Source organism: Engystomops pustulosus, chromosome 2 (assembly GCF_040894005.1).
Source record: "Engystomops pustulosus chromosome 2, aEngPut4.maternal, whole genome shotgun sequence".
Classification (NCBI taxonomy): domain Eukaryota; kingdom Metazoa; phylum Chordata; class Amphibia; order Anura; family Leptodactylidae; genus Engystomops; species Engystomops pustulosus.
In genome coordinates, this window is record NC_092412.1 from 26339607 (window position 1) to 26362425 (window position 22819).

Here is a 22819-nt window from a genome sequence, read left to right on the forward strand (position 1 = left end):
ACACACACATATTACATATATTTACACATATATACACATATTACACATATATATGCAAAGATAAAGTAACCTTACCTCTCTGCAGTGTTGGTGGCGCGGTGAGGTAGCTGGGAGCGGGTAGGTCTTGAGAGCCGGGAGGCTAGGGAGCCTGGAGCTTAAGCGTTGGCAGGGGGAGCCGGGAGCCGAGAGCCTGGAGGGGGGGGGGGGACGTTAGCGGAGCCGGGTTGAGACGGGAGTGGAAGGGGGGCCGGGAGCAGAGAGCCGCAAGCGGGTAGGTCAAGAGCCGAGAACCGGGAGCGGGGTGGCAGAGGGAGCAGAGAGCCGAGAGCGGAGGGAGCGGTAGGGGAGCTTGAGCAGGGGCCGGGAACCGGAGGGAGCGGAGAGCCAGGAACCGGAGGGAGCGGAGAGCCAGGAACCGGAGGGAGCGGAGAGCCAGGAACCGGAGGGAGCGGAGAGCCAGGAACCGGAGGGAGCAGGGAGGATGTTAGCGGAGGGAGCGGGAAAGAAGCCTGGAGCTTGAGCGGGGGCAGGGGGAGCAGGGAGCCGAGAGCCTGGAGGGGGGGAGCTCGGTGCCGGCAGGGTCTGGGGGCCGTTGTAAGGTGCCGGCGGCGTCGGGGGGTGGGCGCAAGGTGTTGGCAGCGTCGCGGAGCAAGGTGCCGGACAGAGGGCTGCAACGTGGTCCCGTCCGGTGCGGGAGCTCAGTGCTGGCCGGTGCCGCCCCTGCGCGGACCGGCTGGTGAACTCCAACGGCCCGGTCCTGGTCCGCGGACCGGCGGTTGGGGACCTCTGTTTTAGAGGCTGCCGGCAGCTTTGCCGGCAGCCATCGCTGTGAAAACACCCGCGATCGGTGCTAGCAATATGCAGCAAAGACTTACCGGCTATGGAGAGGGCTCAGCCCGTGAGCCCTCTCCATGCAGGGCGGTCGCGATTACCGGCGTATAAGACGACCCCAGAGAAGACAGAAGATTTTTCTGTCTTCAAAAGTCGTCTTATACGCCGGAATATACATATTACCATATATTACATGTAGCTATACTGTATATGTAATTATTTTTATTTTTATTATTACAAGATAATATCTATTAGCCCTTTAAAATTGAAGATACAGGGGCTCATTTACTAAGGGTCCGTACGCCGCACTTACGTCGGGTTTCCTGAATATTTCCGTTTTGCGCCAAATTGCCCCTGGATTTTTCCGCACGGGATCGGATTGTGGCGCATAGGCACTGGCTTTCATGCGACAAAAATCGGGGGGCGTGGCCGTCGGACAAACCCGACGTATTCGGAAAAACTGCGGAATTAAAAAAAAACGATTTGTGTCGCAAGATCACGCACTTACATGCACCAGGAAGAAGAAGGTGAACTCCGGCGGACCTCGGCGCAGCAGCGACACCTGCTGGATATCGGACGCACGACCTTAGTGAATCCCGGCAGAACCCGAATCTTCGCCAGAAAAGGCGCCTTGGGATTGCAACTGGAACGGGTAAGTAAATGTGCCCCCTAGTTTCTGCAAAATAATGGATTATGAGAAACTTTTTGTAGAACAGAGCCATGGGGACTCCATGTTCTAATGCTCACTTTGTGTATCCTATAAATAGGACCTCTAAAGGAAAACTACCATTTAAATCCAACCTGATAAACCAGGGACACTCACTCATAGATCCAGGCGCCGTGACTGTGGTCATCTTCTTATATTTGTTATGGCTTCCTTCCTTCTAAAATCAACTTTTGAATTTAGACAATGAGCCAGAAGAGCTCTGGGGGGTGTTTCCAGAGCCCTTCCATCCCGCAGCTTCACAAGCTGTTACACATTCTCCCTCTGCTCTCTTTCCTATCCTACTCTTTGCTCCTGCACGGTGTAACAGACTGCAAAGCTACAGCACAGAGGGTTACACCCCCAGGAGCCCTTCAGGTTAGCCAGGCTAATAATGAGTCTGGCTCTAAAGAGCTTAAAGGCTTAAAGGTCGATTTTGGACTCTAAACCACCCACAGTATTTGGAAAGATGATCAAGTCTCATAATTCGCTCTTTATGGGCTCTGTCTATGACCATGGTGGATGAAGAGGAGAAGAAGTCCATGGAGACTACCGTGATTTCATGTGATCAGATACACACATGGGGTACCTGATCACAGGAATCCCTGCTGCCAGCCCCCATCGATCTGATGAAGAGGGAAGTTCTCCCTCAAAATACATCATCCTCTTATCATGATGAATTTTGATGGTAGATTTCCTTTAAGGCTTTTTGGCGTAGAAGAACATCATTTACCCTCTTTCACCAACTCTTTGCATAGTTTAATAGATAACGCTCTACTGATTCCAGCACAGACAAATTTGTCATCTTGCCCCCACTATCCCCGAACAATCGCCATCTAATATACTAGATTAAACTCTTTGCAATCAAGTGGGTGGTTCAAGTTTAGGACCGCCCACTTGACAGTAGAGAGCCTAATTAGCCTACCGGTTAATAAAATGGCACTGATTGCTCGGGAACAATGAGGACTGGAGAAAAACTCAGAATCAGTGGAGAGAGTTGGAGTTGATCATACAATCTCTTTAAAATAAAATACTAGATGTAATTTTTTTGAAAAATGTTTATACATTTTCACTTAATTGAAAATAAATTCCGATAAATTTTTTAAAAACTATATTAGTTTCTAAAATAAACCCAAAACTAGTAGTTAATGAATGTTATTCCTGCTCTTCTCATTATGAACAATGTGCAAAAATATCAGCCTAAAAAGTTCTCAAAAATAGCAACAATCATTTAAATATTTTTGTCAATTTTTTTTTTTAATACATTTTCAATTTTTTCCCCCCATCCTTTCTTACAGCCCAATTACAGCCTCCTATTTTGGAATGCCAGTAGATATCACACCTAGAATTGCATTTTTCCTGCGGCGGCTGACAGATCAGAAATGGTTCATATCGTTGCCATGCCAACTAACCGCAGCAATCAATTTGGAGATTCTCCAAATGTTCTGCTACTGGGCCGAAGGACGGAAAGATTTAGTGTATTTATGTGCATTCACACTGCTTTATATGACTTATTTTATGGCCTTCCAAATAGAATTTTTTTTCTATGTCACTAAAAGAGATTTAGCCAAGGTCAGGAGGATCGGGATGTACGTCAATCACTCGCGAGAAAATACATCAACAAAATTCGCCGGCGCCAAGAGTCAGGGGTCTACTGAGAGAAAGTACACTTCTATGTACATTTTGTGGGATTTAAAGGGGTTGTCTCATGAAGCGAGTCAGGCCCTATCCACAGGATCGGGGCAGCCCTCACATGTTCAACCGGCTGCTCGGTCATCTCAGGGAGTGACGAGGGGTGGGACTGGGGTACATTGGACCCCCGATCTTGTGATCCGTGGGGGTCCCATCACTGAGACCCCCACCGAGGAACAAGTTAGGCCCTATCCTGTGCATAGTGCCTAACTTGCTTCGTGGGAAAACCCCTTTCAGAGAAAAATTCTTGTAGATAGGGGGCAGTATTATAGTAGTTATATTCTTGTACATAGGGGCAGTATTATTGTAGTTATATTCTTGTACATAGGGGGCAGTATTATAGTAGTTATATTCTTGTACATAGGGGGCAGTATTATAGTAGTTATATTCTTGTACATAGGGGCAGTATTATTGTAGTTATATTCTTGTACATAGGGGCAGTATTATAGTAGTTATATTCTTGTACATAGGGGGCAGTATTATAGTAGTTATATTCTTGTACATAGGGGGCAGTATTATAGTAGTTATATTCTTGTACATAGGGGGGCAGTATTATAGTAGTTATATTCTTGTACATAGGGGGTAGTATTATAGTAGTTATATTCTTGTACATAGGGGCAGTATTATAGTAGTTATATTCTTGTACATAGGGGGCAGTATTATAGTAGTTATATTCTTGTACATAGGGGGCAGTATTATAGTAGTTATATTCTTGTACATAGGGGGCAGTATTATAGTAGTTATATTCTTGTACATAGGGGGCAGTATTATAGTAGTTATATTCCTGTACATAGGGGCAGTATTATAGTAGTTATATTCTTGTACATAGGGGGCAGTATTATAGTAGTTATATTCTTGTACATAGGGGCAGTATTATAGTAGTTATATTCTTGTACGTAGGGAGCAGTATTATAGTAGTTATATTCTTGTACATATGGGGCAGTATTATAGTAGTTATATTCCTGTACATAGGGGCAGTATTATAGTAGTTATATTCTTGTACATAGGGGGCAGTATTATAGTAGTTATATTCCTGTACATAGGGGCAGTATTATAGTAGTTATGTTCTTGTACATAGGGGGCAGTGTTATAGTAGTTATATTCTTGTACATAGGGGGCAGTATTATAGTAGTTATATTCTTCTACATAGGGGCAGTATTATAGTAGTTATATTCTTGTACATATGGGGCAGTATTATAGTAGTTATATTCCTGTACATAGGGGCAGTATTATAGTAGTTATATTCTTGTACATAGGGGGCAGTATTATAGTAGTTATATTCTTGTACATAGGGGGTAGTATTATAGTAGTTATATTCCTGTACATAGGGGGCAGTATTATAGTAGTTATATTCTTGTACAGAGGGGGCAGTATTATAGTAGTTATATTCTTGTACATAGGGGACAGTATTGTAGTTATATTCTTGTACATAGGGGACAGTATTATAGTAGTTATATTCTTGTACATAGGGAGCAGTATTGTAGTAGTTATATTCTTGTACATAGGGGGCAGTATTATAGTAGTTATATTCTTGTACATAGGGGGCAGTATTATAGTAGTTATATTCTTGTACATAGGGGGCAGTATTATAGTAGTTATATTCTTGTACATAGGGGCAGTATTATAGTAGATAAGTTCTTACTTGCTTTTTCTTTCAGCTATTTCTATTATCGCATGTTGTATATAGTCTTTGCTGCTTCCTTTTCTTATTGATAGTGTTGTTAGACAAGCTTCTGCCATTCCTATGACTTCATCTCTTAACTTGGTTTAGAATACAGGAGCTTTTTTAAGCAATCTATGATTTCCACCGTATTATTAACATCTCTGTCAGATAATTCAAGCCTTGGTATCCGTCAGCTTCAGCTGTTCCTAGATATAACAGCTAGTTATATATCCACTACAGAATGACCTGACATTGTGGATTATAAATTGCCACTTACTACTTAGCGGATGTTTGAAAACCCCACTTAAATGGCTTGTTCATGCCGAGCAACTGCAAATCACCGCTCTCCGGAGGGAAACAATCTGATGGCAGCCAATACCGGCCGCCGTGTCTTTTTTTTGCTTGTCTGGATGATATAAAATTACTGTGATGTATCATGGACCAGACACTAAGATGCACATAGTTTGGCCATTGTATACAAAGCAATAAAAATAAAAATGTCACCAAACTGAGAAGACATAACGGCTGCAGATAAGTTATCTGCTTAATTCACCCGCATCATATATTTTCGGAAATCAGGCACCGGATTTGGAAATGTGCACCTTAATCTTTCTGCCCATTTAGACCCCAATATACAAATTACATGACTACGGTCAGTAACTCCCCCCCCCCCCTTCTGGGACCCACTTTGATCTGTCCACCTTTTGGTGGTCCTGCACATCCCCATTCTGGGGCTCATTTATAACCACCCCCATTATCACCTTGGAATATGTTCCCCAACAATTTTGTTTTTTTCATTATGCTGTACCCTAGTCTGGGTAGTTTCTGTAGGGGTATTGCCCATCTTCTTCCTGTCAGTCCTTCAGACTAGCTTGGCAATCCTATGTAACAACCCTGTCTGAGAGATACGTTTTTGGATATGACATCTCATGATCTGATTGGGTATTTTTTGTTCAATATATAATCATTTCATTATTTTAATTCAATTATTTATATTGTATGCACTGTTAGTGTCATCTGGTGGTAAGCAGGCTATTCGACATGGCTGACTAACCAGAACTTTCTAGAGGAGGCATTCCAAATTGTATAAAAGAGATTCTGCCCTATTTCTGGGATCCTTTCTGTGGATTAGGATTTTAGAGGAGGCAGCTGTGACAAAGCTGAGAAATGCCCAGCTGACGCTGTAGAGCTAATGAGAAGCTCCCAACCCCAGAGACAAGGAGAATGTCTGAGCCTAATAGCCTCCAGCCTGTGGAAGCATACCAGTTTGGAATCCTCTCTGGACATAAGTGGTTTGTTTGTTTGTTTTAAGTAATGTTTGGTGATTTAAATATTTTAGTATTTATATCTTCTATCTACTACTAGTATGAACTGGTGGTAAGCAGGCTATACTATCTGGCTTGCAACCAAGAACTTTCCAGAGGAGGAATCCCAAAGTTCGTAAAAGGGTTTCTGCCATGATTCTGGGATCCTTTTTGTGGATAAGGATTGTAGAGGAGACAGCAGTGCTCAGTACGCTACAGAGAAAAGCCCAGAATGCAGGGCTGAAGGAGAGTCTTTCATAGTCGGAGCCTAAAAGCCACCAGTCTGTGGTAGCCTTAGAAGTAGGAATCCTCAACAGACTTAAGATAAGTTTACCTCAACTAACCCAAATAAAAGATAACCAAAAAATGGTAAATGTAGTAAATATGGGGTGAAGATATCACCAAGATGCCCTATCTACTAGTACAGGGATATTCACTCACTCAATTGGAAAGTAACCAAATGAGGATAAACTGGAGGAAAACATCTATATCCTTTATTATAAAAATGTTTACTCTATATTGACAAAGTTTAAAAAGATCACAATACATAAAAACATGATGACTAACAACAGAAATAGACACTCAGGGAGACCCTACATCAAAGATACAATTACATGAGCCACCGGGTATATATCAAATCTATGGGGCTCATTTACTAAGAGTCAGTGGACCGTGATTCTGTCGGGTTTCCCGAATATTTCCTTACTGCAGCGCATTGTCCCTGGTTTTTGGTGCACACAATTTGATTGTGGCGCAATGGCGCCGGCTTGCATGCAACAGAAATCGGGGGGCATGAAATGTGAAATTGTGTCGCAAGATCAGCACTTACATGCACCAGGAAGAAGAAGGTGAACTCCGGCGGACCTCAGCAGGGAAATAGCACATGAAGGAAATTGGACGCACGACCTTAGTGAATCGCAGCAGACCCGAATCGCACTGCGGTGATCACGACAGGACCGGGTATGTAAATCTGCCGCTATATGACTAGAAATGCCAAAAAGTAAGAGATGTCGTATCAAAAGATCATATAGCAAACATAATAACAATAGACCCCATGAGGCTCAAAGAGTTTATAATTCATATAATCAGGTATGTGCCTAGCTGTGCAAGCCTATCCTGAAGAGCACGCCGAAACACGTGTTGGGGAAGGCGCCCGGTGACACAAATTGTTTTTCATATGAAAATCCCAGTGATTCACTCATATTGCTTTTGCAGTGTTGTTGATTTTATAGGCTTGGACAGTCCAGAGCTTGGCACATACCTGATTATATGAATTATGAACTCTATGAGCCTCATGGGGTCTATTGTTATTATGTTTGCTATATGATCGTTTCATACGACATCTCTTCTAGTCATATAGATTTGATATATACCCGGTGGTTCATGTATTTGTATCTTTGATGTAGTGTCTCCATGAGCGGCTATTTCAGTGGTTAGTCATCATGTTTTTATGTATTGTGATCTTTTTAAACTTTGTCAATGTCAGGATCTGAGGTTCTTTACCACTGCGAGCGATGGTGTAAGCCGACACCTGGGAGCGGAGTCTAAGTGGCACTTGGTTTTCACCAGAGCCTGCTGCGAAGCGGGATGGACTTGCTGCGGCGTGGTACCACCAGGTCACTCCATGGGCACGATTTTACCCGTGGTGGTGGCCAAGGCAAGGTACAAAGTTGTGAGGCAGAATCGTGGTGGGGGATAGGAAGGAGTCGAGACAGGCAGCATGGGATCAACACAGGGACAAAGCAGGTGGTCAGGACGGGCAGGACGGAGTCAAAGTCAGAACCGGAACCAGGGTCACAACGGGAAATCAGCAGACCGGCACTAGGCAACGAAACAAGCTTTCTCTGAGGCATATAGCACACAAATCTGTCTGGGAATGCTGGGAGAGAGGCCGGCTTTTATAGAATCCCTGGAAATGGTCAGGTCCAATTAGCGGTGCACTGGCCTTTTAAATCTTCGAGTGCTGGCTGGATCTGGAGCAGGAGCGTTGAGAGGTAAGGAAGTACGGGGGGGGGGGGGGGGCTGGGGACCCGGGATGTGGGTCGCGTGGACACCGTGACAGTCAATAAAGATTATACAAGTTTACCTTAAGCCTAACTGCCACCAATGAGGGATCCAACATTGCTGCTGCCACATTTTTTCTAATTTTTTTGTGGTGATGATGGTCAGCATTACAAATACAAAGTTAAAAATTTCCATAGGCATGGATAACAAATATAAGATTACCACAGTCACGGTGCCTGGATCTATGAGGACCCCCCAATATCAATCATGAACAATCCTGTGCAAAAAAAGTAACATATACTACAAAAGACAAGCAATGCACAGAAAGCGGTCAAAGATAGAACACAAATATATGGACAACATCATCAATTTATTAATATACCAGGAGAAATCAAACATACAAAACACACATTTAAAAACATCTAAAAATATAATGTACAAAAAATGTCATGTGTGGGGACCCGGGGAGGGGTCCTCCACATATCACATATCACATATCGCCTGTATATAATCTAGTGACCTCACTCTATAGATATAACAGAATTAACAATAATCTGAAATATTGGTCAAGTGTAAAAATCTGAACAGCCCTGAGCACAATCCCTGTCAGATAATAAAATCATCAAATGAGAAAGTGTTATTCTTGTCCCAATATGAAGTACATTATATGTGCAATATACAGTTAAATGGAAAAGTGCAAGTGCTTAAGTAAACCAAATATCTATATCTATACACCACCAATCCAAAAATCTCACTGACAGCATACAAACAGGAGTGCAAAAACGTATCCCCACAGGTTTGGCATGCAGGTAGAGATGAGGCAGGATGAGAGGCGAATGGCTCCCCACGCGTATCGTTGTCCTCAAGACAACTTCCTCAAGACGTATGATTTCTCCAGTCCCGTATTTACGAGCCGTATATACGTGATGTTTTTCATCCGTATGCAGCACGTATGTAACCCGTATTTTATACGTCCCCATAGACTTCTAGGGCATACAGAACTGAAATACAGGAGAAAATAGGACATGCTCTATATTTTTATACGGTACGGATACGGCCGTTTTCATACGTCCGTGTGAATGTAGCCTAAGGGTACATTCACACGCGGTATCCCCGCCGTGCGAGCATACCGCCTTGTGCTGGAGTGGAGCAGGAGGTGACCCCTCCTCCCTCCATAGAGAATAGTGGCGCACGGCCGCACACACGTCGAAAGATAGAGCATGCTCTATCCTTTTGCGGTGTGCGGCCCGGATCGGTGGCACATTTGCGGCCGCATGTACGTCCCCGCAGACGTCTGTGTGAATGTAGCCTAAGTGAGTTTATCAGGACGGATATTGATGGTAGATTTCCTATAAAGAATTATACTGCCAACAAAAAGCCAGTCACCTAGCAGATATGTTGATGAGACAATAACACGTTTCAGCTTGTGGTAAAGCAGAAGTAAAAAGAAGAAATGTAAGAAATCTGGAGCGGAGAAGAGTGTTCCTTAATGAATACTTATACAGTACTATTCATATATGGATTTGGCACAGGATATCACATGTCCATCAGTTCATCTGCTTGTGATATATGTGGAATTCCATCATTTATGAGATTCTGAACCAAAGATCCTTTAATATGGACTTATGATACAGCAGCTGAACTTTTCTAATACAAAGTTATAGCCCTTAGAGGAACTTTACTTAGCGAATAGAGATGAAGGTGTCACTAGTCACACCAGCCCCCACATTCACACTAATATGCCTGTGACCATAGGAGAATCTCCCCTGCGAACCTGACAAGTTATACATGGCCTCCTTCCTTCTAAAATTAACTATGAGAATTATGTTAATGATATAGCATATGCCAGATGGCCTGGCCTCCACATTCACCAGACCCGATGGTTTGGGGTGAGCTGGACTACAGAGTGAAATCAAAAGGGCCAACAACAGCTGAGTATCTCTGGGAAATCCTTCAAGACTGCTGGAAGACCATTTCAGGTAACTACCTCTTGCAGCTCATCAAGAGAAAGCCAAGAGTGTGCAAAACAGTAATCAAAGCAAAAGGTGGCTACTTTGAAGAACCTAGGATATAAGACATATTTTCAGTTGTTTCACACTTTTTTGTTAAGAATATAATTCCATGTGTGTTAATTCATAGTTTTGAAGCCTTCAGAGTGAATCTACAATTTTTATAGTCATGACAATAAGGAAAACTCTTTGAATGAGAAGGTGTGTCCAAACTTTTGGTCTGTACTTTAAATATACAGTATATTAGAAAATAACCTTAAATCCTGCCTCCCCCACACACGGTACAAATACATGATGGGAAAGTGGCCAACCCCTTTAAGCCCCTTGCCCACAAGCATTTTTCCCATATGAGTGCAGTCTGATTCGTCATCATTCGTCTGAACTCTGACGATGTTTATTAAATGATAAAGGTCAAGCTATCAGGTAACAATACAAATGTCTTTAGGTCTAAATCCACCTATGGAACATTTCTGAAATCCAAGTACAACCTCTAAGATGCACATGGAGAATCCAGGGTAGAGCTCCCCAGAGATAAACCTCCACACATGGAAGTAAAGGAGTTTTCCCTTTAATTGAACTGTCAATCAATCGTATGACAGGTTCCTGGGCCGGGAGTCATTATTGACACCGGTGTCGGGAGATTATGGATTTAAAGCCCTCAGTATGTGCACAGTTCTTGTAGGTTTCCCTGGGATAAAGCCACAGATTAGCCGCAGCAATCCAGAATGGGGTTAATCTGTGCGACGATCTACGGTAGGAAGCAGAATTATAGCTGCACTTTTATGGTGCACATTATTTATAGGTTTTCTTTAGATAGATCCGATCTATACAATGTGAACCTGAACCTAATGGACATGTTGGAGGTTTTAAACCCAGAGACAAATGTACCAGGACCCTTTAGTAGTGAATGGAGCTCTGATTATCTATACCCATGTTATGAGGAGCCCTGACACTTATCCCCTCATGAGGGTAGACGGCTTTGGACAAACCCTTTAACATGGATTTGTAGTGTGGAACATGATCTATTTTTAGGCTTTACATCTGATTATTTGGGGTCTGACCTTCAGAACCCCAACAGATGATTTGTTCTCAGCAACTGTTGGACAGAGAAGGGAACAGGAAGCAGACAGCGCCGTTCTCTGTGTAGTGGCTGAACTGCGTCACTGCAGCTTAGCTCCCAATCTGCAGTAACCTGGCCTGATCCCTACGCAGAGAACGACGCCATCTTCTTCCTGTCCTATTCTCTGTCCATCAGTTGCTTAGCACAGCTGGTGGTGCTCTTACTTTATAACAAAAAAAGGCTTTACAAATTATGCAATTGAGCCTGATGGACTCCATACTATATTAACAGTTATGGAGCCCGAAGCCCCTCAGACTCGTTTGCATAATTTTTAACGCCTTTTTTGTACAAAATAGGCCATAAGAAGTGAAAAGAGGAACAGACTCTGTCAGAGGGGGAACACACCAGTATGTCCGTGTGCTTGGTTTACAAACCTTCATCCTAGTGGTGGATTCCCTTTGCTGTCACCAGAGATATGTAGTAAACCACCATCAACCACCAATCACCATTATTAGTAGTGAATTATTCCCCTTCCCCCGTTGTAAATGTGAATGCGGGAGTCAAGTTCAATGACAATTTTTTAAGCTCCATCTTTAGTGTGTGATTTATCACCAAAGCATTAACCCTTTTTCTAGTGCCGTCGCCGTGTTAAGTAGCCCTTTAAGGATTACATTTGACACCCTCTTGAAGTCTTAAAATAGCAGCACTTGTGTTGTAATGACTGACATGAGTGCACAATTTCGATCTGTCCTTACAATAAGTAATTGTTATTTAGTTCGCTAAAAACCCCAATGTTATTATTTCCTGCGAGCCTACCCAATTAAGCCTAGAAAATGGATTCTATACAGCGGGGCTCTAAACAGCTAAGAAGCCGGCATCAAAGACACACAAAGCGACTTCACAGACTTCCACAACGAGCAAATTACCATAATTCCGGGATGCACTTGAAACAATAATAATGGATCACAGGATTAGCCAAGTTGAAGTAGAAGACAAATGAGTTGGAAATAGGTTGCGGGATTTATTTCAAAAACAGCAAGAGGTAGAAAATAGTTTGTTCCTTTTTTGTAGGGAGTCCCAAACCCAATGATTTCCCCTATGATATTACTATAAGGAAGATTACTAGAGAGAACCTTGTAGGGTCTTCAAATAAGTTGGTATAAATAGAGACAAAGGTAGAGTTTGTAGGCCGTAGACCTTTCCATCCTGACCTCAAATTACGGGGTCAGTTGTAAACCTCACACCGTGTTATAAAAGGAGACTTGAAGATACTTCCATGCTCAAGTAGGTCCAGACACTGGCAATCTTGTACTTATTGTACAAATCTCTTCCATTTGGGGTCGTCCACTTATTTGGTTGTCCAATAAAGGACCGTTTAGTATTCATTGGTATAAGTAATCTTCATATGGGTTTCAAAAATTTTTGTTACAGTAGACCCAACTGGGAACCACCCAGTCTCCCACTGGACATCCTTTCAGAACATGACCCAACATATTCTACAGCTTCCAAACTTTTACCAAAAATACTTTCTTGACTTCTTCAGTTTTTCTACAGGAAACTCTATAAGAAGTTATGAGCATAGACACTTTATATCGCTAGTTTGACTTCAAGATATTCCAGAAGACACAGGTTCTGGGAACGCAACATTGGTCCATCTAGAACAAGGTCATGATGATATCCTAAAGCTAATAATGAGGATCACCTTATAGTTGAACTGTTCATTCAGAAAACTATAAAATTCTTCTAAGGACACAGGTTTTGACAACATTAACAACTGAGAAGAAATCTTTTACAAGTTGGGTCACACACCCATCACCTATAGCTCATTATTGATGCTGTAGCCCAAGCTAATTCTTGCTCCCCTACAACTTTTTTCAATGCTGGATTGAAGCACCAGGGGTCGGTAAGATCCACCAGTGGAAACATAACAGACCATCTAGAAATGATTTTGTAAGATACAGGCCCATGTCATTAGTTTTTTTCGGTTTATATTATCCCACCATAGCATCACAAGATGTTCTAATGGCCACAGAATCTGCCAAAACAAAATGGGGCAGATTTACTTACCCGGTCCATTCGCGATCCAGCGGCGCGTTCTCTGCGGTGGATTTGGGTCTTCCGGCGATTCACTAAGGTAGTTCCTCTGACGTCCACCTGGTGGCGCTGCTGCGTTGAAGTTCCCCGAGGCCGGACGCCGGAATGCCCTGAAATTCACCGGCCTATTCCTAGTGAAGGTAAGCGAGAGTCCCGTGACACTTTTTTTTTTTTGAATGCGGCGGTTTTTCTGAATCCGTCGGGTTTTTGCTCGGCCACGCCCCCCGATTTCCGACGCGTGCATGCCGGCGGCGATGCGCCAAAATCCGATCGCGTGCGCCAAAATCCCGGGGCAATTCAGGGAAAATCAGCACAAATCGGAAATATTCGGGTAACACGTCGGGAAAGCGCGAATTGGGCCCTTAGTAAATGACCTCCAAAGTCTTTCAAGAACTGGGGCGATAACTATCAACGGTTGCTTCGAATGAAGCCTATTATACATTAGACCTTTTTGATGGTGTGACCTAAACCTAGGTAAGAACTATAAGGTAGTCCATCTTTCTTCTCTGTATCACACACATGATAACAGTTCTAAAGGGCAATAAAAAAAAAAAAAATTTTTTACCAAGGACCAATTATAATGTCTTAGCCTTTCAGAAATGGCAGACATTTTTGAAACTGTTGTAAAAAAAAAAGTCATCATTAGATCGAAAATTTTTCCTGTGAAAACCATCTGACTACATTTTGGTGTACCACTTTTTGCCCCCCTCCTTCAGAACTCCATACATTTTTTAAATTTTTCCCTGTACAATGCTGGATGAGGGTTTGTTTTCTGTGTAACAAATTGGGGCTCATTTACTAAGGGTCCGAAACGCGCACTTTCGTCGGGTTTCCCGTCGATTTCCGATTTGCACCGGATTGCCCTGGGATTTTGGCGCACTCGATCTGATTTTGATGCATCGGCGCCGGCTTTCATGCGAAAGAAATCGGGGGGCGTGGCCGTCGGACAACCCGGCGGTTTCGGAGAAACCGCGGAATTTAAAAAAGAATTTGTGTCGCAAGATCAGCACTAACATGCACTGAGACGAAGAAGGTGAACTCCGCCGGACCTCAGCGCAGCAGCGACACCTGGTGGATATCGGGGGCACGGACCTTAGTGAATCCTGGCAGACCCGAATCCTCGTCGGAGAACGCGCCGCTGGATCGCGACTGGACCGGGTAAGTTAATGTGCCCCAATGTCTTTCCTAGTGACAGTATTCAATAATCCATAGCATGTACTGGTAAGAAGGAAAGAAATTCCTAATGTGGTGAATTTGAAAAAAAGGCACCATTTTCTTGCAGGTTCTGTACTTTCACTTTTTGATCCAAATGAGACCGCCTCTTTGGATGGTATGATCACGAAAAATATACAGGTTTTTTTGTGTGTCAATAGTTAAAGAAATTTAAACTTTTTGTAGGAAAAAATTTTCTTCATTTCAAAATGTTCTGACGCTAATAACTTTTTCATTTGATGTATGGAGCTGTGTAAGGTGAGGTTTTGCAGGACAAGATGACATTTACATTGATACCATATCCACAGCATGTGCCTTCAATGTCCAATAGATTCTGTTTCCATCTTGAGATTAGGTATCCACCCCAATCCCCAGTCCTGTGTCGTCAGTGGAGATGTGACCTTGCATAATTGGCTTTCTCCATTCATAACTATAGGGTGGTTATCGGAATAGGTGAGCAGGAAGACCTCAGCAATTTCTAGCAGTCTCTTAAAAGTGAAAGGAGAAAGCCTTCTGAGTGATGGCCACCACCACTCAGAAAGTGACAACCTGTAATTTTATTATGATTAAACCCATACGACCTATCAGGGCTCTGGATTTCTGCTCATAGACTCTCCTCTAGCCTTAGACTATCCTCTAGCCATAGATTACCCTCTAGCCATAGACTCTCCTCTAGCCATAGACTCTCCTCTAGCCATAGGATCTCTTCTAGCCTTAGACTATCCACTAGCCATAGATTCTCCTCTAGCCATAGGATCTCTTCTAGCCATAGACTCTCCTCTAGCCATAGGATCTCCTCTAGCCATAGGATCTCCTCTAGCCATAGACTCTCCTCTAGCCATAGGATCTCTTCTAGCCTTAGAGTATCCACTAGCCATAGACTCTCCTCTAGCCATAGGATCTCCTCTAGCCATAGACTCTCCTCTAGCCATAGGATCTATTCTAGCCTTAGACTCTTCTCTAGCCATAGGATCTTTTCTAGCCTTAGACTCTTCACTAGCTATAGGATCTTTTCTAGCCATAGACTCTCCTCTAGTCATAGGATCTCCTCTAGCCATAGACTCTCCTCTAGCCATAGGATCTCTTCTAGCCTTAGACTCTTCTCTAGCCTTAGACTCTTCACTAGCCATAGACTCTCCTCTAGTCATAGGATCTCCTCTAGCCATAGACTCTCCTCTAGCCATAGGATCTCTTCTAGCCTTAGACTCTTCTCTAGCCATAGACTCTTCTCTAGCCATAGGATCTCCTCTAGCCATAGACTCTTCTCTAGCCATAGGATCTCCTCTAGCTATAGACTCTCCTCTAGCCATAGACTCTCCTCTAGCCATAGGATCTCCTCTAGCTATAGACTCTCCTCTAGCCATATGATCTCCTCTAGCCATAGGATCTCCTCTAGTCATAGGATCTCCTCTAGCCATAGATTCTCCTCTAGTCATAGGATCTCCTCTAGCCATAGACTCTTCTCTAGCCAAACCAGGGAGCTGTTCTCCAAGTGTAGATCCTCTACTGGTGGACTTAAGCAATGGGATGGAGATGAATGAGTTGCATGGCGGGGAAGTCATTTTTTGAACTTGGATGGCCTACAATAGTATTTACTACCTTGAGTATTTTTTGGTCTTTGTTGTGAATTTAGTCTGGATTTATTTTACATAAGTCTAGCAAAAATCTTAAATATTGTATAATATCACGACTTTAGCATTTCCCACACATCACCTGGTCCTCAGTGACTATGTGTGCCCTACGTTCCCGAGAGATCCAACATTACTTCATGCATGAGCGCAGGTGACTGCCCAAGCGCCAGAACGTAAAAGTCTAATGAAAGTCAAGATGCTCATTTCACTCGATGCTGAACTATTTCATTCTGAAATACAATTAACTTTCCTGAGGATCCACATCATTACTCTCATACTTAGAGAAATAGATGGATGTTGCCAGGCGTAGCTCAGTCATTCTGAAATAACCGCGATGTACCCGCCATCCAATGATCAGCTGCTTCAATTTCGAGGCATCTATCATTATTATATGACTGCCAGAAATAACTAAGCTTCTGAGATGAGAATATGAACTGAAGTCATGCTCAAAAATAGTATATACCGTAAGTGTTATCATACTGTACGCGGCCATATTACCAATGTGGCATGAAGCAAATGGACATCTTTAGCTAGTAATTCTACTTAAGCTATCACATTTCTGCAGAAACTGAAAGAAAATAAATATTTCACCAGAAAATGTAGGTTTTTTGTTGGATTAGAATATTTGAATATCTGAACAGCACTCCATGTGGCGTGGAGGGGTATTGCACAGGAAATTATAAATTATTTTAGTGTAAAATTTTATTGTAAGTTTCTTTTATCTTAAATTTTAAAAAATTAAAGAGAGCTATTAGTATAATCTACAGACATCTACTTCTATTAGTATAGTAGTCCTCAAACTAGAAAACTGTATGCTGCATATGGCAAGACAGGTATGTAACCGTCAGAACAGGTAAACCTAAAAAAAGTGGCTTATATAAAGAACCAGTGGCCTGTAGGAAACCGGGGCATGTCAGGAATGTCACAATCACCTCCTAAAAGAGGGAAACTGCTTTTGTCACCAAGGCTAGTGTTAGATAAGGGCATGTTAACCCCTTCCCTCTGATGCCTTTTTGGTTTTGCATTTCAACTTTTTGCTCCCTTTTTTTTTAAAAATCCCCAACTTTTTTAATTTATCCGCTTATGGAGCTGTATGAGGGCTTGTTTTCTAGATATCAAATTGTATTTTCTATTGGCAATATTTCATTTTCCATGCCATGTACTGGGAAGCAGGAAAAACTATGTCAAATACAGCAAACTTGATGAAAAAAATGTTTTTGTGACAGTTTATTTGTGCACTCTAAATGACACCTCTACTTTATTCTTTGGGGATACCACATTTATATAGGTTTTTTTTAAAAAAAAAAAAGGAGTCACTTTTGTAGGACGTGATGACATTCACATTGATACAATTTGTGGGACTATACAACATTTTGATCACTTTTTATACAAATTGAAAAAAAAGTTGAAAAATTACAAACATTTTTGTCACATGGTTAACCCCCTGGAATAGCTGTTTTTACATTTTGATAGACTGGGAATTTTGGGATGCCTAACATGTTTATGATTTTTTTTTTTTCATATCGATTAAACTTTTAGTTTTTTTGCATTCTATTTTCACATTTTTTAAATTTCTTTTAACTATAAATTTTTTTAGACCACTTAGAATACTTCACCTCTAGGGTGTCTGATTGTTCCTGCCATATTCTGCAGTACAGTGGTAGTGCAATATGTGGTAGATTTACTGATGGTCTGTTACGATGTGCCATAGGCACATGCAGACCATTGTACAGACTCCAGGCTGTAGTAATTTCAGCCAAGATGGTAGATAATATCAGAATGTGCACACACTGTAGACTAGTTTAGATGTTATTGGGCTTATGGACCTAATTACAATGTTGTCTTAAAGGGGTTCTCTGGAGGTGGAAAAACATGTCTGCAGTCTTCCAAAAACAGCGCCTCACCTGACCATGGGTAGTGTGTGGTATTGCAACTAAGCTCCATTCATTTCTATACAGCTGAGCTGCAGTACTGGCAGTAACCATGGTCGGGTGTGGTGCTGTTTTTGGAAGACTGCAGCCATGTTTTTCCACCTCCTGAGAACTCCTTTAATATTGTTTTTTGTCTATATTTCACAACTGGAGGGTTTTTTTTTTTATTGCAGGGTCACTTGCAATTTTTTATTCTGCACAAAATTCCATAGAAGATTCTGCACAGAATTCCATTGCCAAAGAAGGAAGTGGATTCAGAAAGAAGGGATTATCTAGGTTTGAAGAACTCTGATTAACAAGGTCTCTGTTTTGGCTGCATTTTCTGGACCAACCACAACCCTGTGAGCCAAACTTACTGCATAATAATATGATTCAGTAAGTTCTAGAACAACTGGAGCGGGAGAGATAGCCAAAACAAAACCAATGAATCGGGGAAGGGATGGCAAAACACCAAAGGCTACTTACCCTGCTCGGGCTCCCAGTTCCGTGTCAGTCGGTACTTTAGGTTTTCAGCTGCTGAAGGGACCTACTTCATCAATCCATAATCTCCTTACACCATTGTACATAACTTCTTCTAGTCACAAATGACTTCCCATGAACCAAGGAGGCCATGGATTGGCCGAAACAGTTTCCATGACCTCTCTGCACTTCCAAACAGCCAAAGACTGGACAAAAGCCAAAGACCAGAAGTACCAACATGATGCAGAAGAAGCAGCAGGGTGAGTACACTTCGGTGTAATTTTTGGCCACCCATGTCCCTCTTCTCCAGGGGATTTCAGAATTTTTGGATAACCCTTTAAGTAATAGTTACAAAAGGATAAGTAAGAAGGATTACGTGACCCCAGGCAGAAGGATAGCCCTTAACTAATTTGGACTGATCTAAACTTTTTGAGAAAATTTGGTAAACCCGCCGGATTAAATTTTTGAAACAATTGTTCATCTATTGTCGTTACAGTTCTGCTCCATCCATTAGGGAGCTTCATGCCCCGGAACTCACTATGATATAGTCATTGTAGTTCACACCCTTATATGGTCAGGCAGATTTATCCAGCAAATGTCCCTTAAACATGGTCCATGAGCCTCCCGATTTTTCTGTTCTGACAATTGACATTTTGGGGCAGATTTACTTACCCGGTCCATTCGCGATCCAGCGGCGCGTTCTCTGCGGTGGATTCGGGTCTGGCCGGGATCCACTAAGGTAGTTCCTCTGACGTCCACCAGGTGGCGCTGCTGCGCTGAAGTCCGCTGAAATGCACTCAAGTACACCGGCCTATTCCTGGTTAAGGTAAGTGCAAGCTCCGCAACACTTTTTGATTTTTAAATACAGCAGTTTTTACAAATCCATCAGGTTTCGTTCGGCCACGCCCCCGATTTCCGTCGTGTGCATGCCAGCGCCGATGCGGCACAATCCGATCGAGTGCGCCAAAATCCCGGGCTAATACAGGGAAAATCGTCGCAAATCGGAAATATTCGGGTAACACGTCGGGAAAACGGGAATCGGGCCATTAGTAAATGACCCCCAATAATTTGCTCCTGTATCGTAGTGTTGTGTTCTCCCTATTCTTATGATTGATTATTTTCTCATCATGTTTTTTGATACTATTATGTTGGCTTCTATGCTATTTTATTTCTATGCTATGACCTACTGAAGGATATCACCTCACATGCCCCGAGCTTCATTATCAAACTTCAGAGTCTTCAGAATCTGCTCCAGTTCCATCCATTGATTTTGTGATTATTTATATATCATAAGACAACAGAAGAGCCTGTAATCTTCTAAGACAACCGCAGTCATCGCTACTTTGGGTTCTTTGCTTTGTTAAAGCCACTTTTCAGAAATTAGCTAAGAAGCTTATTCCAACAATAGCGACAGAACTGTGTCTTCTCCTATTACTCATCCTTTAAGGGCATCTTACATTTTTATTTTAGTCCCAAATTAGATGTCATCATGGTATCTCTGATCTTCTTGACTTAATGGGAATAAATCATAAGATGACGCTTATTATATTTATCAAACTTTTACTGGAAGAAAAAGTAAGACATTTTTGTGGCAAAATCCTAAAATGTTTTTGCTCACTTTGCAGCTTTTGCCACATATACTGGGACAGCGCCAGCAGAGTCATCTCATGGAGTGTTGGCCAAGTTTTTCACAGTTTTATGTGGATTATATCTATTTCTAACTTGTGAAATTCCAATTATTGGCTAGACCACCCCTGTACCCAAGTTTGTATAGCAGTGCATCCCAAGTTAGTCCATAACTGCAACCCAGGATAGTCCAGCACTTGTCCACCGCTGCACTTGGGGTTCAGCACTGCAACCAGGTTAGTCCAGCCCTGCACCCATACTGTACCCCAGGTTATTCCAGCAGTTCGCTGCCGTTTGGTCCGGCATTGTACCCCAGGTTAATTTAGATGCAACACCCAGTTGAGTTCAGCATTTCACCCCAGGATTGCACTTGTACTAACACTGCACCCAAGGTTAGTCCACAACTTCAACCCAGGATAGTCCAACACTGCTCCCTAGGTAATTCCAGCACTTCACCCTGGGTTATTCTAGCACTGCACTCCAGATTAGTTCAGGACTGCAACCAGGTTAGTCCAACATTACACCCCAAGATATTCCAGCAAAGTACACTAGGTGAACCCACCACTTCATCCAACTTTAGTTCAGCATTGCTCCCCACATTATTCCAGCCCTGCACCCACACTGTACCGCAGGTTATTCTAGGACTCGGCACTTCCATTTGGTCCAGCATTGTTCCCCAGGTTAATCCAGCACCGCACCCAGTTGTGTGCAGCATTTCACTCAGGTTAGCCCATCATTCCACCCATGTTAGTACAGCAGTGCATGGGCACCCCAAGTTAGTACAGGCACTGCACCCACAGTTAGTCCAGAACTTCAACCCAGGATGTTCAAACACTGAGCCCAGTTTTATTCCAGCATGGCACCCCATGTTATTCCAACAATGCACTACAGGTAATTCTAGCACTGCACCCCATGTTATTCCAACACTGCACTCTAGGTAATTCCAGCACTTCATCCCAGGGTATTACAGAACTGCACCCAAGCTTAGTCCAGTACTACACCCCAGGTTAGTCCAGTACTGCACCTCAAGTTATTCCAGCACTACACCAAGTTTAGTTCAGCATTCAGTTCAGATTATTCCAGCACTGTGCCCCTGGATAGTCCACCCACACTGTACCCTAGGTTATACAGCACTGCACTTCCATTTGGTCCAGCACTGTACCCCAGGTTAATCCAGCACTGCACCCACTTTAGGTCAGCATTTCACCCATGGTTATCCCCGCATTTCACCCATGTTAGTACAGCAGTGCTTGTGCACCCCAGGTTAATCCCGCACTTCACCCCAGGTTAGTTTAGAACTGCACCAAAGGTCAGTCAAGCACTGCACGCAAGGGTAGTTGAGAACTGCGACCCAAGATAGTCCAGTACAGCACCCCAGTTTATTCCAGTACTGCACCCCCGGTTTTTCCAAACAATGCACACCAGGATATTCCATCATTGCACCCAATGTTATTCCAACAATGCACCCCAGGTGATTCCAGCATTGCACCACTTAGTTATTCCAACGAATGCACCCAATGTTATTCCAGCGCTGCACCCAAGGTTATTCCAGCCCTGCACCCCATATTATTCCAGCCCTGCACCCCATATTATTCCAGCACTGCACCTCATGTTATTCCAGCACTGCACCCCATGTTATTCCAGCACTTCACCCCAGGTTATTCCACCACTGCACCCCATGTTATTCCAGCACTTCACCCCAGGTGATTCCAGCATTGCACCCCTTGTTATTCCAGCACTGCACCCCAGGTTATTCCAGCACTGCACCCCAGGTTATTCCAGCACTGCACCACAGGTAATTCAGCACTGCACCCCAGGATAGTCCAGCACTTCACCCTTGGTTAGTTTAGAACTGCACCCCAGTTTAGTCAAGTATTGCACCCAGTATAGTCCAGCACTACACCCCTTGATAGTAGAGCACTGCACTGCAGGTTATTCCAGCACTACACCTCATATTACTACAGCACCGAACCCCAGGTTATTCCAGCACTGAGCCCAAGATAGTCCAGCACTGCACAACAGGTTATTCCAGCACTGTACCTGGGTCAACATCTGCAAAGAGTTTATATGTTCTCTCCGTGTTTGTGTGGGTTTCCTCCGGGTCCTCCGGTTTCCTCCCACACTCCAAAACATACTGGTAGATTGAGAGCCCCATGGGGACATGGACTGATTTGGCAAACTCAGGAATTTTTTTTTACCCTAGATGATTTAAGACTGCACCCCAGGTGATGCCAGCACTGCACCCCAGGTGATACCAGCACTGCACCCCAGGTAATACCAGCACTGCACCTCAGGTGGTACCAGCCCTGCACCCCAGGTGATGCCAGCACTGCACCCCAAGTGATACCAGCACTGCACCCCAGGTAGTACCAGCCCTGCACCCCAGGTGATACCAGCCCTGCACCCCAGGTGATACCAGCACTGCACCCCAAGTGATACCAGCACTGCACCCCAGGTGATGCCAGCACTGCACCCCAGGTAATACCAGCACTGCACCCCAGGTGGTACCAGCCCTGCACCCCAGGTGATACCAGCACTGCACCCCAAGTGATACCAAAACTGCACCCCAGGTGATGGCAGCACTGCACCCCAGGTAATAC

The 22819-nt window shown here is 43.3% G+C and overlaps 1 protein-coding gene across 14 annotated transcripts in view; it reads right to left on the bottom strand.

Annotated features, from left to right (window-relative positions):
• Nucleotides 1-22819, bottom strand: part of GRM5 (glutamate metabotropic receptor 5) — a 191283-nt gene that overhangs the window by 56731 nt on the left and 111733 nt on the right. The gene's annotated exons all lie outside the window — the stretch shown is intronic.